Consider the following 13,581-nt stretch of genomic DNA (forward strand, 5'->3'; position numbering starts at 1 on the left):
ATATCAAATCCCAAAAAGTAGGATTGTTTTATGATAATACGTCATCTATATGGCGGAAACTTACACTGAATAATGCACAAAGCTATTCCAGTATAGGAAATTCAGTGAACTGGCCAGTCAAGTAGCCAATTGACATAGAGGTGTTATTTCCTATCGAACTCATATTAAAATACTTATGATAAATGAAAGGAAGTTTATATTTCCTCCATTGTACAGCTAAGGCACTTCATCAAAGAATTGTCAATTTGTTATTATTAGATCAGCTCCAGTCCCTAAAGTTGACCATATAATTTGATGTAAGTAAGATGAAGTTGAGTAAAATAATCCAAACACAAACTATGATTATTACTTGAATTTAATTGAAAACAAGATCACACTTTAAACCATCATAAAGCACATGGAATCATGGCAACACGTTTATTGAAAATAGCACAGAATTTCAGTCTACCAGAACAAAATTAAAATTGTTTTCGGTTGAAGCTATGTTGTTAAGTAATGTACATTTGTGGTAAATATAGTAGTTAATTCACTGACTTATCATTCATTCACTCAAACATTCCACTTGCTTAACTGTTTCAATCACGAACTCATTATTCATTCATTCATTCATTGTGTATGCTACTTGGATTTTCATGTTATATATCAAGTATGTGTTCAATAAGAAAATTAAAATATCGGAAACACATATACCAGTGCCTATATATTCTCTTGATGGGACAATTAACTAAGATCAACTCAAAACATTTCAGATAGAATGTTTTGACATTTTATAGGGTTGTTGGAGTGGTGGCTACAGCCTCCAAAAGTGCTGTTGTTAATAAAACACCTTGAGGCATGTTTTTAAAGATTTAATAAAATCCTAATGGATGACTTATCTTTCATTGAGTTCTAGTAGATCACAAATGACCAACTTATTTTTATTTTCTTGACAACTGGGCAATATTGGTTGTTTAAAGCATATTGTTTGTAAATTTACCTTGTGATTCCAGAATAACTATTAATAATATATATCTTTCGAAAAAAGTGATGCAATAATGAATTGAATATTAGTATTCCAAATTTCAAAATCCCAACAAACTATAACCATACGTACACTAATGAATATTTTTTGAAGAAAAAGCGTATAAATGATTATGAAGTGATGAATTTTTATAACTAAACACTCACAGGATACTGTTAAATTGACAAAAACGACCTGAAGAGATACAGTTCAAGAGTTACATGTTTGATCAAATATGTTTTTCAGACCAAATTTATTTCCTTACATATATACCATCAGACAGTATGTCCTGTGTCTACACTTGTGTATATTATAATCATCTATAAATTATATTCTATAACATAAACAATAATGGCCTTTTGACATTGTACAAAAACGCCTTGCCGTTCATGTTTGCTACTAACAGCTGGTTTGTATATCTGATAAAGTCAATTCCTACTGGAAAATAAAGTCCATCGGCGGACGTCAGAAGTTCTTTGTATTGAGAGCCGTCCGGCTGAAAGACAACAACTTATTCGACGAGATACCAGCAATATAAACATATCCTTCATTATCTATAGCGATGCTCCCTGGGTCATCAAGTACTTCCCTTATTTCAAAATCTCTTTTCATACCACCATGCAAATCACAGCACATCACATTCCCTTCCTTTGAATCTAACCATGAAGAAAGATATTTATTTGTTGTATAGTATAATCTGTTATTATATGTAGCTATTTTATGATCACCCAATATCATCTGATCGCATACTCTTTTAAATCTTTCATTAAAAATGTTCAATTTACCTATTCCCAAATTTCCGATTAGATATATTACATTTTCTTCTTTAAATGTGTGTCCATCATAGTCACCTTGAACAGAAATAAACTTGACAGTTTTCTTTTTGTAAATGTTGTAAATGATAATTTGAGTTTCACTATTTCTGGTCTCGGAAATTGAACATGATACCGCTACACTGTTGAAAGACGGAATAAAAGTTATATCACGTACGTAGTTCTGTAGTAGGATATCAAAATATTTGGAACCATCAGGCCCGATGCCAATGACATACTTCTTAATCAAAATTGTACAGGCACACACGTTAATCTCATCGGAGATCAAAGAACAAGATCTTACACTTTCTCTTGTTACAAAAGATCCTATACTAGTCAAAGAAATTCTATCTAGAGTTGTCGTTACTGTTCTCTAACCGAGCTTGTTTATGTTTTTTAATTTTACAATTCAATCTTGCGAGTTTGTTTTGAACTTCGATTTGTCCGAATATTTCGGAATTCTGAATTGTTTGGTTCATTTTCAAGATTAAGTGTGTTTCGTTGGTGGCTTCTGTCGTGCATCGTAATGACTGTAGCCGCTCCTCTTCATCTTTGACGGCTTTTACTATTTCTTTCAAAGCCAGAAAAATATGTAATTCACTTGCATGTTTTTAATCTGGTTGAAAGTTTCCTTGTATTGTAATAATTCCGTCTCTCTTTCTTTCAATTTCTGTATCAAAGCAAGAATCTTCTCGTTTTCACTATGACTCAAAATTTGCAGATCTTTTATTAACTTCTCTTGGAGGTCATCTAAGTATTTGTTGACTTTATACCTCATGTCATAAATTTCCTTTTCTATCTTTTGTTTTTCTGTTTTCAATGACTTCATATTGGACTTGTGTTGTATGATTTTTATAACATTTTCAGTCAAGTCATTCAAGGACTTCTAATTCAGTAAATACATTTGATGATTTGACATATATCACCAACGGCTTCTAGATCTTTACAAGTGTTATGGGACTCGATTACACATCTATGACAATAAAGGCAATCGTATAGCCGGCAATATATTTGATACCTTTCGAGTTGTTTTTAGAATTTCAGGGGCAAGTTTTTTCGTACTTGTCGATTGGTATTGTCTGATGCGTCTTGGTTCCCTTGGAAACACTGTATCTCTTCTCACAATCATTGCAAAGACCTTCATCACAATCGGGGCCCCAAACTGATGATGCCGGCGTAGATACTTCGAGAGATTCACAAATTCCACATAGAGTCCAGTTGAAAGCCATTATATCTGAAAATAATTTTAGGAAAGTCTACAAATATATTATATATTTTGACTTGTTTAATTTTCTTAGTAAGCAAACGCAGCTTGTTATAATAAGTATTTCAAATTACAATTAAAGTTATGTAATGCAAATAAAATTAATCTTTAACATTAAAACAAGATACTTGCTTTGTAATGAAAACCTTTTAACTTGAAACTAAATTATGAAAGTTGCAAGTCTGCAGTTCTGTTGTCTTATTCAATGTAGACGTGATCATTAATTTAAGTCCTTTCGTGCTTAAAATAGTAATCAAGGGAACCAAGATTCTAGTGGAAATCAAAAGAATGTAATTCAGGGACAGAGACCAGACAGAAAATCTTTTATCCATATTAGTGTGGTGGAAGTGTATATTTTGTTTGAGGCGGGGTGTGGTGATCGAATAAAGGCTGTTGATAGTTTAAATGCTCTATTAAAATTTGGATGAACGTTTTTAATGATGTTAGGACCAAGGGAAACTTGATACTTGATAGGCTTGATCAGTAATTTAGGTGATGATATTATATTATCGTGGTTGACCGCCCGGTCTCATCTAATTTCCTCGATAGTCAACATGAAAACGAAAATAGAAATACGTTTAAAAAGTGTGATCGGCTACTATAAATGAAAAATGCATATGTACGCAATTGAACAAAATAATAAGATATAGTTACTGCGGTACTTAAATCTTTGTCATCAAAATGAAAATGCATTCCACAATCTCTCCTTTTGACACAACATGCCGCAAGGAACATAATATCAACACACGTGATTAGATAATCAATTTCGTTTAAACGACATAAGTCTATTATGGTGATAATATTTAAAAACGAAGGCGTTATTCAAAATTTAGCATTTTGAATATTTACGAACTAGAATTTTAATGTTAAAGCGAGACAAAAAAAAAACAAAAAAAACAAAAAACAAAAAACCAAAAAAAAAAAAAACAAAAAAAAAAAAAACAAACAAACAAACAAACAAACAACCGCCAACTGTAAAGTGATTCATGGTGAAGAACCATGAATCACTTTCTGTCTGATTTTTTTTAGAAAGACTGCTACTTAAGTACACGAAAAAGGAAATAATTAAAATAAACATGCCACAGACGAACAAATATATACTAAGCTTAGCTTTAGTAGTTAAATAACCTTGATCATCAGAAGAAAAGAGTCCAAATAACAGGTAAATAACCTAACAACTCAGCAGATTTTGACGTTTGGATACTGATTTGCCGTTTTAATTTATTTCATGTGATTAGACTTTTTCAACAGTTTAGAAATAGTTATGGATACAAACTTTAAGTTCTAACTTTTTAGAAATTCCAATGTACAATAGACAAATGAGAGTGTCATCACTTAAATTGTACCCAATCATTAAATTGAAACTTATAATGAAATGTACAATTACATACAACTATTTTTCAACTCCTAAGAATTAATCGAATTCAACTGGCTTAGTAATTTTTATCATCAGTCCCATTGTTTATATACTGTAATGGTTTTCAAACATAAAAAAAACATGGAAATTAAAATGAATAAAAGGAGTAGAATCTTTTTGTAAATTTTCATTTATTGAGAATTATGCATTTGTAACGATCTTGTATCGCCTTTTTTCCTTTTAGAATAGGATAAATTTTATTTCAAAATCTTCAAAACACCTAATAAACACCAGATTTACTACGTATCATTCCTAAAAAAATAAAATATAAGCTATTCTTAAATGGTGTAGATATGTTGCAAGACGTGAGCTTTATAATTACCAATTGCTGGTATCTGTAAGAATCAGGCAAAATATCTAAAAATAATGAGTCACGTTAAAAAAAAACAAACGTATTTGATAATTTGGGTACACAGTTTATGGACTATTGAAGACGAAATGACTGTTAGTTTGTTTAAGAAGTGGCATATCAGCAGAAAAGCTGATAGAATGATAGTGGAACAGTGAGTTATCTCCCTTATATGAAGAAATTGCAATGCATTTCATAATACATAAACCTCCAATTAATCATATTTCAAAAAACATAAATGCCATTTCTGCGTTTCAGATAAAATTTTAAATAAGCTTCATGGACAGACGTGTGTTTTCCCTCTACTTGAATCATGTACTGCTTGATTCTTACAGAGAATAACACTTGATACCTGCAAGGTAACTGTAATTTTATGTGTTAAAGTACAAAAGTAGGGTTTAAAATGAGCATGAAAGAGGTTTGAAAGCTTTGAAAATCGCAAATAAAACTCTGGAAATGTAATTGCGTTTATGACACGCACTCATTACACACGCTTATACATGTAAGCAACGTGAATAATGCGTATTATGCGTGGTTTGTATGTCTTAGCGCGTGTAATGAGTGTGTCATACAAGCCTATCCAGCAAATATCAGAATCCTCAGCATGAGTGAGGCGACGAGCAGTAATCACAAGCATTGGTGCCCTCTTTGGGATTTGGTAAATAATAATACATCTATAAATAGCTAATTTTATTTTGGCGGAAGAAGGTTGCAGCTCACATAAATAAGAGTCCAAAACATTATCAGTAGTAGTCATAATTAATCATGATTATAATTGTCATACGATATTATATCAATCATTGAATATCAGCATGATACAATGTAGTCATTTCATTTAGACAAGACAAGACAAGGCAAATACTTTATTAAAGTATCACCTTACGTGCAAACATATACACATTCTAAAATACTTTTATAAAAATACATACTACAATAACAACATTAAAATACTAATTATGTAAAACATTTTTTTCGTTTAAATAAAACATTATGGCAGATTTTGCAGTGTAAAATTACATGGCATCATTACTAAACATAAAAAATAAATTTTTGGTCATCAGACATGTTCATAAAATCATAAATACAACAGGCATGGGTAAAAAAATTACGTATATCTGCATATAAAGGACATTCCAATAACACATGCTTTTCATCTTCAACACTAAAACAACAATTAAAAATGTTCTTTCTTCCATACATAAATTTTCGTATCTACCGGTTTCGATTTTCATCCGCGCTACACCACACCGAAATTTAGAGAAAGAACTTTTATATTTACCATGCATGTTTCTTATCAAATAATTCTCTTTACCATAAGTATAGTACAGTTTGTATCACAAATAATCTATATTAATACTCTAAATTTTGTATTAACCTTATATTGCTAGTTTTTAACTTTCCTATTTCCTTGGGAATTGTCCCATAAAAACACCTTTTTGTCAACTCTTTCATCACCCATTTTGGTAAGTCTAGACCAATTTAATAAAAGACAAGTCCATTGTTTTACATTACATGGCATCCAGTCCATATAACCATACAGAGCCAAATTTGGTGTGTATTTACCGACACCCATGAAAAAACGCATTGTTCTGTTTTTTTACACTGTTTATACACGGATATTCCTTTATGCCCCATATTGCTGCTTACAGACATTACAAGAGAATCAAAAAAGTTTTGTAAATGCAGAATATTGAAATCCACCATTTGCTTTACATTTAGATATCAATAATTCTAATGATCTACTGGCTGATTTATGACTGTCATTACATGATCAAGAATATCATATTTGACGAAAACACAAAAAAAAATGTATCTGACCTTGGAAACAGAAGCTCAGTTATTGGGTATTAAATTTCAACGAAAAATGATGTTTCTAGGTTGGTGTTCGCAAGACCGGATATGTAGACGATTACTTTATTATCTAGAATCCGGCTACTGTCTCAAAGTGGACAAGAGAGGCAACACCAGCTTCGACTTAAGACGGCCATAATTCAAACCCAAAATTCAACTTTATTAATATCAGTAACGGCATAAAGAACATAACATTTTAATAAATTTTAGAGTGCATTACTTATTCTTTAATGTAAACAAAATTTGGACAAATTCAGGACTTGCGTATACTTAATTCACTCAGAATACTTCACTGACACTAAACTAAAGGTTAAAAGAGAACATGTATTAAGCTCCGTAAATAGATTAAGTGGATTTTCATTCAATTTCTATAGAAAAAATAAGTAAACGTAATACATGTATGTTCTATACACCGAGAAGGTCCAAACTCATACACTTCTGATGGTAATAAAATATCTGGTTTCCTATGGTTGATAAATGAATACATTCTCATTTACTCCAAGGTGAGCTCCGGATACTTCACATATCCCCCTCCGTGCTTAATACAAATGCATGCTGCATAATTGTTAATTCTAACCACTGATATAATCATAGTCTGAACGTTTTGACTTAAGCACCAAGAAAATCTTGGTAGAACCTGAAACTAGACGTGTCGTAGGCAACAAGCTATAGTTCTTTAACTTTCATAGAATTGGGATCACAGTGTATAACTGAACATCCGTAGGTGGTTTGAAAGTAAGAAAGTGCTTTACCCAGTAAAATAACTCGCCCCATTGTAACCTGTTTTTCCCTGCCAAAAACAGTTGCCTTCTTACTGGGAGCATGGACTCCACTAAAAACTGGGAGCATGGACCAGGTTCACCGGTAGGGTAAGCGTCCTCTGCTTTTCTGGAAGCATCCGCCGAGTTGCTCATAAAAAGTTAAGTCCGGGGTAGACAAACGAGGAAAGAAAAACTATGACCCGTTGAATAAATCAATTTTCATTGTGCAGATGAAGAGTGAAGGAATAGGTCAGCAAGTAAAGGAGAGTTTGCATGACACCGATTATTTTATAAAGGTATTACGTTATTGCCCTTCATGAGTCCTTCTTAATTGTGGGACACTTAATTACAATGATACATACAAAATTTGAATCGTTAACTACAACAGTAAATGCATAATACAGTAACATTAAACCAAAATTTGTTGTATAACATTAGTTCGGAATATAGGACCTTTATGCATTCGATCTCCACCTTCCAATGTCACAATTTCCTCGCTTCTTATTTCTTTTAGTAAGGCATCAGATGCCAATCCAATCCTAAATGAATGGGATTTATGATTGGTTGAATCAATCCCCAATATTTGCAATGTATTTTTAATACCAGTAGTAAACTGAAACCTTGACTGGCTTTGATTTGACAAAAATAAAACGGATGAAAGCTTCTCTTCCCACTTGATCACATTTTGAATAATTGATATTAACTTTAATTGCCTGATAACCATAAGTATTCTCAACTGATGTATCTTTGATTACAAATATTTGCTTCTCCTGGTCTATCTTTGTAAATGTTCCCATATTTAAAAAAAAAACAAAACAAAGGCGAAAGAAAAGGCCGCGAACGAACATGCGCACTTAATAAACAAAAGAACAAACTACAGTCAGTTTACAAATCGTTTTATCCAACAGCTCAAGTGATATAGGGAGCCTGGTATCTTTATTACAGTTTGTTTATTTCAAACCTTCTAGTATTTTTTTTGAAATTATTCGAGTAATCAAACAAAAAATTGGAATTGAGTAGTCCAGTGCGGAAACAGATAGCTGTAACATAACAAGCAACGGTTTTATATGCTTTACCCTAAAAGACATATGTGCTATAAACAAAGAGACATGGGAATGAGGAGGTAGCCAAATCAAGACCATAGTCTTTTCGGAAAATTTCGAAATTGTTACACCCTGTCATATAAGTGTCTTTAGTGTTTTGCGCCAACGAAGAGACCCAATCAGCTGGTGAAATTCCTTTGGTATCGGTGTCATTTCTGCCTTTATCTCTGTTGCATTCTGACTCTGTTACCTAACTTATATGCTGAATCATACCCTATCCTTTCGTTTTTTGTTTTTTTTCATAGTTTTTCATATTATAACTCCTATTAAACAATTATTAAACAATCCTAATTTCCGGGAATTGATACATCGCATCTACCGCAAAGAACCTGAGATAAAGGATATTACAGACACTGTGAAGTCAGCCTCATATCTTGACCTACACTTAGAAATTGATGGTTAAAGGAAACTATTGACCAAACTTTACGACAAACGTGATGACTTTTCGTTCAGAATTATCATTTTTCCTTTCATCTGTGGCAACATCCATTCAGCACCTGTGTATGCAGTGTTCATACCACAACTCATACGTTATGCCAGAGATTGCCAAAACTACGCAGACTTTTTGTGAAAAAAGCATGAAGTTCCTCCAAAACACATTGTGGGTAATATTTATAAGCTGAGAAACATATGTGAAACATTGAGGGTATTGACTGTCTTACACCTTTCCAGGTTAATTTTCATAGGTTAGTGGCAACATATTCATCAACTCTTACTATAGCAATTGGTCAGTTTAAATGTCTCAATAGGTCTGTCTATCCTTTGTATTGTTCAGCAGATTGGCAACAAATGAGTGTCATAGTTATAGGAAAGCCACTGTAATAAATGCTTGAAATGCAGGAACCCGCATGAGCAATTTTCTGTGTCAAAATGGGGCATTTTTTAGAGTATCAGATCAGTGGCGACATTTGCCAACAAGTCGATGTAAATTTCATCTAAGTCTGACGATAGTTTTCGTCAAGCAGGACAAGGAAACGCAAAAAACTTTGAACGCGGACAAAGGTTTACTAGCAGAAGAGCGGGAGCTTAAAAAAAACGCCAATTAAAAAAGATATTCTGAAAATGTATTTAAAGAAATTTCCTAATGTTGGGGAAACGCAAAATTTTAATTTATAGAATTATACTGGAGCCGCTGACGAAACACACTTAATCCTGAAAATAAACCAAACCATACAGAATTTGAAGAAAGATGTCAATATGTTCGGGCAAATAGAAGTTCAAAGCAAACTCACCAGCTTAAATTTTGAAACAAAGAAAGATACACAAGCTCAATTTAAGCTTACAAAGGCAGTTCCGACGACACTAGATACAATTTCTAGAATAAGTTCCTTTTAAGTGCGAAACAAGTTGCAACCATGTGCTTTGATCCCCGATGAGAACAGTGTGCATGCCGGAATACACTTAGGTATAAACGATTATGTCGTGGGTTTTGGACCTGATGGTTCTAAATATTTTGATATCCCGCTAGAGCACTTCACAAAGGGTATAACTTTTATTCCGTTTACCAACAGTATAGCAACATTATGTTCTGTTGCTGTCACCGGAAAGTATTTTTGTATTTTAATTAACAATATAAACAAGAAGAAAGTTGGTTAGTTTATTTTTGTAAAGGAAAATACGATGGCGTCACACTTAAAGTTGAAAGAGTTATCAAGGTAACCAAGGTTATAGCGGTAATAAAAATAATGTAATCCAGGGACAAAGACCAGACATGGAAAACAGACATACACAACAAAGAACATAAAGTAACTAAAATCATACATACAAAGTAACAAAGTATTAAATTGTCATCATTTACTTAGAATCTCTCAATCCAGAAACTGGCTGATTTGCTGAATAAATACACGTTCTATCCACCCCTTTCCCCTTTTATTTGAGATAAATTTGATAAGTCATATTAGATAAGATGGGCACGTATTCTGGTTTTACTAAGTTTTTTCTTCTAGTACGACAGAGAAAACGTTTTATGTAAAGATAATTTATTATCTAGTAATTTAAGTAATAATGAATATACAATTAACTAAATAATTTAAAATAAATGTTTGGTTGAACACTGTGACAAAAGCTTCATAAAAATCGACTGGTACTATAACGTAACATTAATATACGTTATTACTTGCTGTTATATTGAATTTGAAAATTATATTTGTTGGAATATAATATTGTGCTCACAGCTTGGCTTACTTCTTATAAAGAGTTACTTCCATTTGTCTACTGGTAACAGTCTTTATATTTATGCCATTTACTGTCACACAAGATAGCAGAGCCTCTTGTCTATTCCACACAGGAGGCTGTGTGATTGTCTGAAACTTTCACTGGAGAGACAATCATAATTTTCACATTGTTAATCTTTTTCTTGGTGTCATTAATTGCGATTGTTCTATCAGGAGTGATTTACTTTCTCTTTGAAAATCATCTTCATTCAATGACACAAAATAAATAGTATGCTGGATCTATGACTGTTATTTTCAGAGAATATTTCCATTTCTCCTAATTCCTTTTTATGTTAACTTTCTATTCTAGAGTTAACAACCTCCCCTGATCCAGTTGGGAGCTCATAAACAATTACAAAGTTACAAATGGACCAAACTTCTCAATAATCACATGTTCTGAGTGGTGTGTTCCCATCTCATGTAAATGTTACCCGGTTTGGTCTCAACCAGTTGTGATAGCTCCTATGTACTTCACACAGGTGGTGGCAGCAAAACAATTAACATACATAACAAAGAAAATACCTTGATACCTACCCGGCTCGCAGCAGTATAATCAAACAACAGCTATTCTCGTTGAAATTCATAATTTTAATGAATTTTTAATCGCATATTGGTAAGGTAGGATCAAATACAAACTCTGATTCAGGATCGTGCCATTTTTTTTCAGGAAAACGCACGAGGTTTTTCCCAAACAGTGGGTGAGATAAGAAAATATCGAGCAGCTCAAAAGAGGATTTTTTTTTATCTCTTTAGTTAGAATAAGTTGTTGTTATTTCTTATAAACAAGCAAATATTATTATCACTACTTTAATTTGAAGCGGGACCACCTTAAAAGGACATGTAATCATGGCAACACAGACGTTTTGTTTTAGAAAAAAAGCAAGAAATTTCACTGTATGAAAACCAAACTAAATTCTGGTGTTTAGCGATGAACTGATCTGATACATGCATCCACCTTGAAATTTGTCAATTAAACAACATTTGAACACATTAGGATTAGGTAAATATTTTAAATTATGCTTTGCTAAATAGGGACCTCAATTATAAATGATACACTTTTTATACTTTTGTAATGGTCTGCTGGAGCAAATTGGCCAGTAATTTCCTGGTTATTTTCTTCAACAAAGCAACTCTAGTTTATTTATTATGATTGTTTGAATAGCCAAGACAGTGATTGATTTCTTACAGGAGTTACAGGAGATATTGACCTTAAAAGATTAAATTATTTATTGATGATCTCGAAAATTGTTGTAGTTCAACAGAAAAACAAACAAGATATTTTTTGTTTTGTTTTTATTTTTTATATACACATGTTATGTGAGTAAAGTGAGTATAGTTCTTTAAATATAAAAACTAAATTTTCTTTTAATTACAGATAGCCATTTACATCAATATGTATTAGGGTCTGAAAAAATATTGTTATAATGAATTAATTATAAGTTTTTCAAACTGCCAATATTGAAGTATTTATCAATACTGTAACCGTACTTGTGTAGTACAGTTACATGAAAAAGTATGTAATGCCTGTATGCGTACAGCATAAATTTCATTTAAAGCCTGTAAAGTCCAGGTTTATGTAGTAACAAGGGCGCAGCATTTATTTCATTTAAAACCGACATTTGTGTATATATAGTCAGGTGGATGTTTATGTATGTACATTATACGTGTGGTACTTACACTTATAACAAATACAAAGTGCTTGTGGATAATTTTGTACGTATGGTTGAATTTATGATATTATGTAGGGAAACACCTATTTGTTCTATAGTGTACATCGTTATTGAGCATTTTACAAAAAAAAGATGTTTAAGATTGCAGAATACGAAATAGATTTAACAAGATTTATCATAGTTTAAAACTTAGATCTTGCATTGGTAGCGGATATGAATGCAGATGAATTAATCCGTCCACTTCTTATAAAAGATCCAAACCTCAGTAGAAATGAAATGCCCACATTATGTACTGAAAATGAAGATTCCTGGTTGGATCCAGATTAATGTTTTTAGAAAGTTGAAAAGGAAACTTCTAATTCATAGCAAGGATCTGAGTGGGAGGAGATGGATCCAGAACATCATTTTACGAGTGACAAGGGAGCCCAAAACTGCCTACCATCTACAGGGATATCATATTTAATGGAAAAGCTTTGTCTGCCTTAGGCGGCCAGAGCTTTACTTATCTTTCTCCATACCCATGTTCTTTGTTTTGATTGAAAAATATCTTGAACCCTACTATGGCTTTCTCTCTTTGTTCCAATTTTCTGAGCCAAAGACAGGCAGGATTTTTTTTGTTTTCTTTATAACTTAAGATTTGCAGCTCCTGGAGATTATCCGAGTGAGTTGGGAATTAATACCTCACTTCGCAAATTCCCGTTTCTGTATGTTTAAATGAGTTTCTGTTCATTGTATTGTATATTTCTTTGTAATATTTTATTCAACTCATTCAAGGTCTCCTCCAATTCTGTAAATACAATTGATGATTTTAACTTTTGGACAATATCACTGATGTATTACTTTGTATGTATGATTTTAGTTACTTTATGTTCCTTGTTGTGTATATCTGTTTTCCATGTCTGGTCTTTCTCCCTTGATTACATTCTTTGTTTACCGCTATAACCTTGGTTCCCTTTATTACTCTTTTATGTAGCTGCAGTATATTTGACCATAAGTACGGATTATTTTTATGATAATATAAAAAGATAAGCTTTTTTCCCATTAATTGACATAAAGTTATCTTCAATGGTTTATCTTTTAAGTGCAACCAAAGAATACACATCTACTCCAATGGTTACGGCACCATGACTATCGGCGTAAA

General features: G+C 32.4%; 1 long non-coding RNA gene across 1 annotated transcript; it reads right to left on the reverse strand.

The window, feature by feature from the left end:
• Positions 1 to 337: 337 nt before the first annotated feature.
• Positions 338 to 3,834, reverse strand: LOC148628682 (uncharacterized). The gene is made up of 2 exons (XR_015924171.1): positions 3,731 to 3,834; positions 338 to 3,046 (listed from the first exon to the last, which is right to left on the reverse strand). It is a non-coding gene; the product is annotated as an uncharacterized LOC148628682 (long non-coding RNA).
• Positions 3,835 to 13,581: the final 9,747 nt, after the last annotated feature.

The sequence above is a fragment of the Perna viridis genome, chromosome 1 (assembly GCF_037379345.1).
Source record: "Perna viridis isolate PV_CMFRI_1.1 ecotype Kerala chromosome 1, ASM3737934v1, whole genome shotgun sequence".
NCBI classification, from domain to species: Eukaryota; Metazoa; Mollusca; class Bivalvia; order Mytilida; family Mytilidae; genus Perna; species Perna viridis.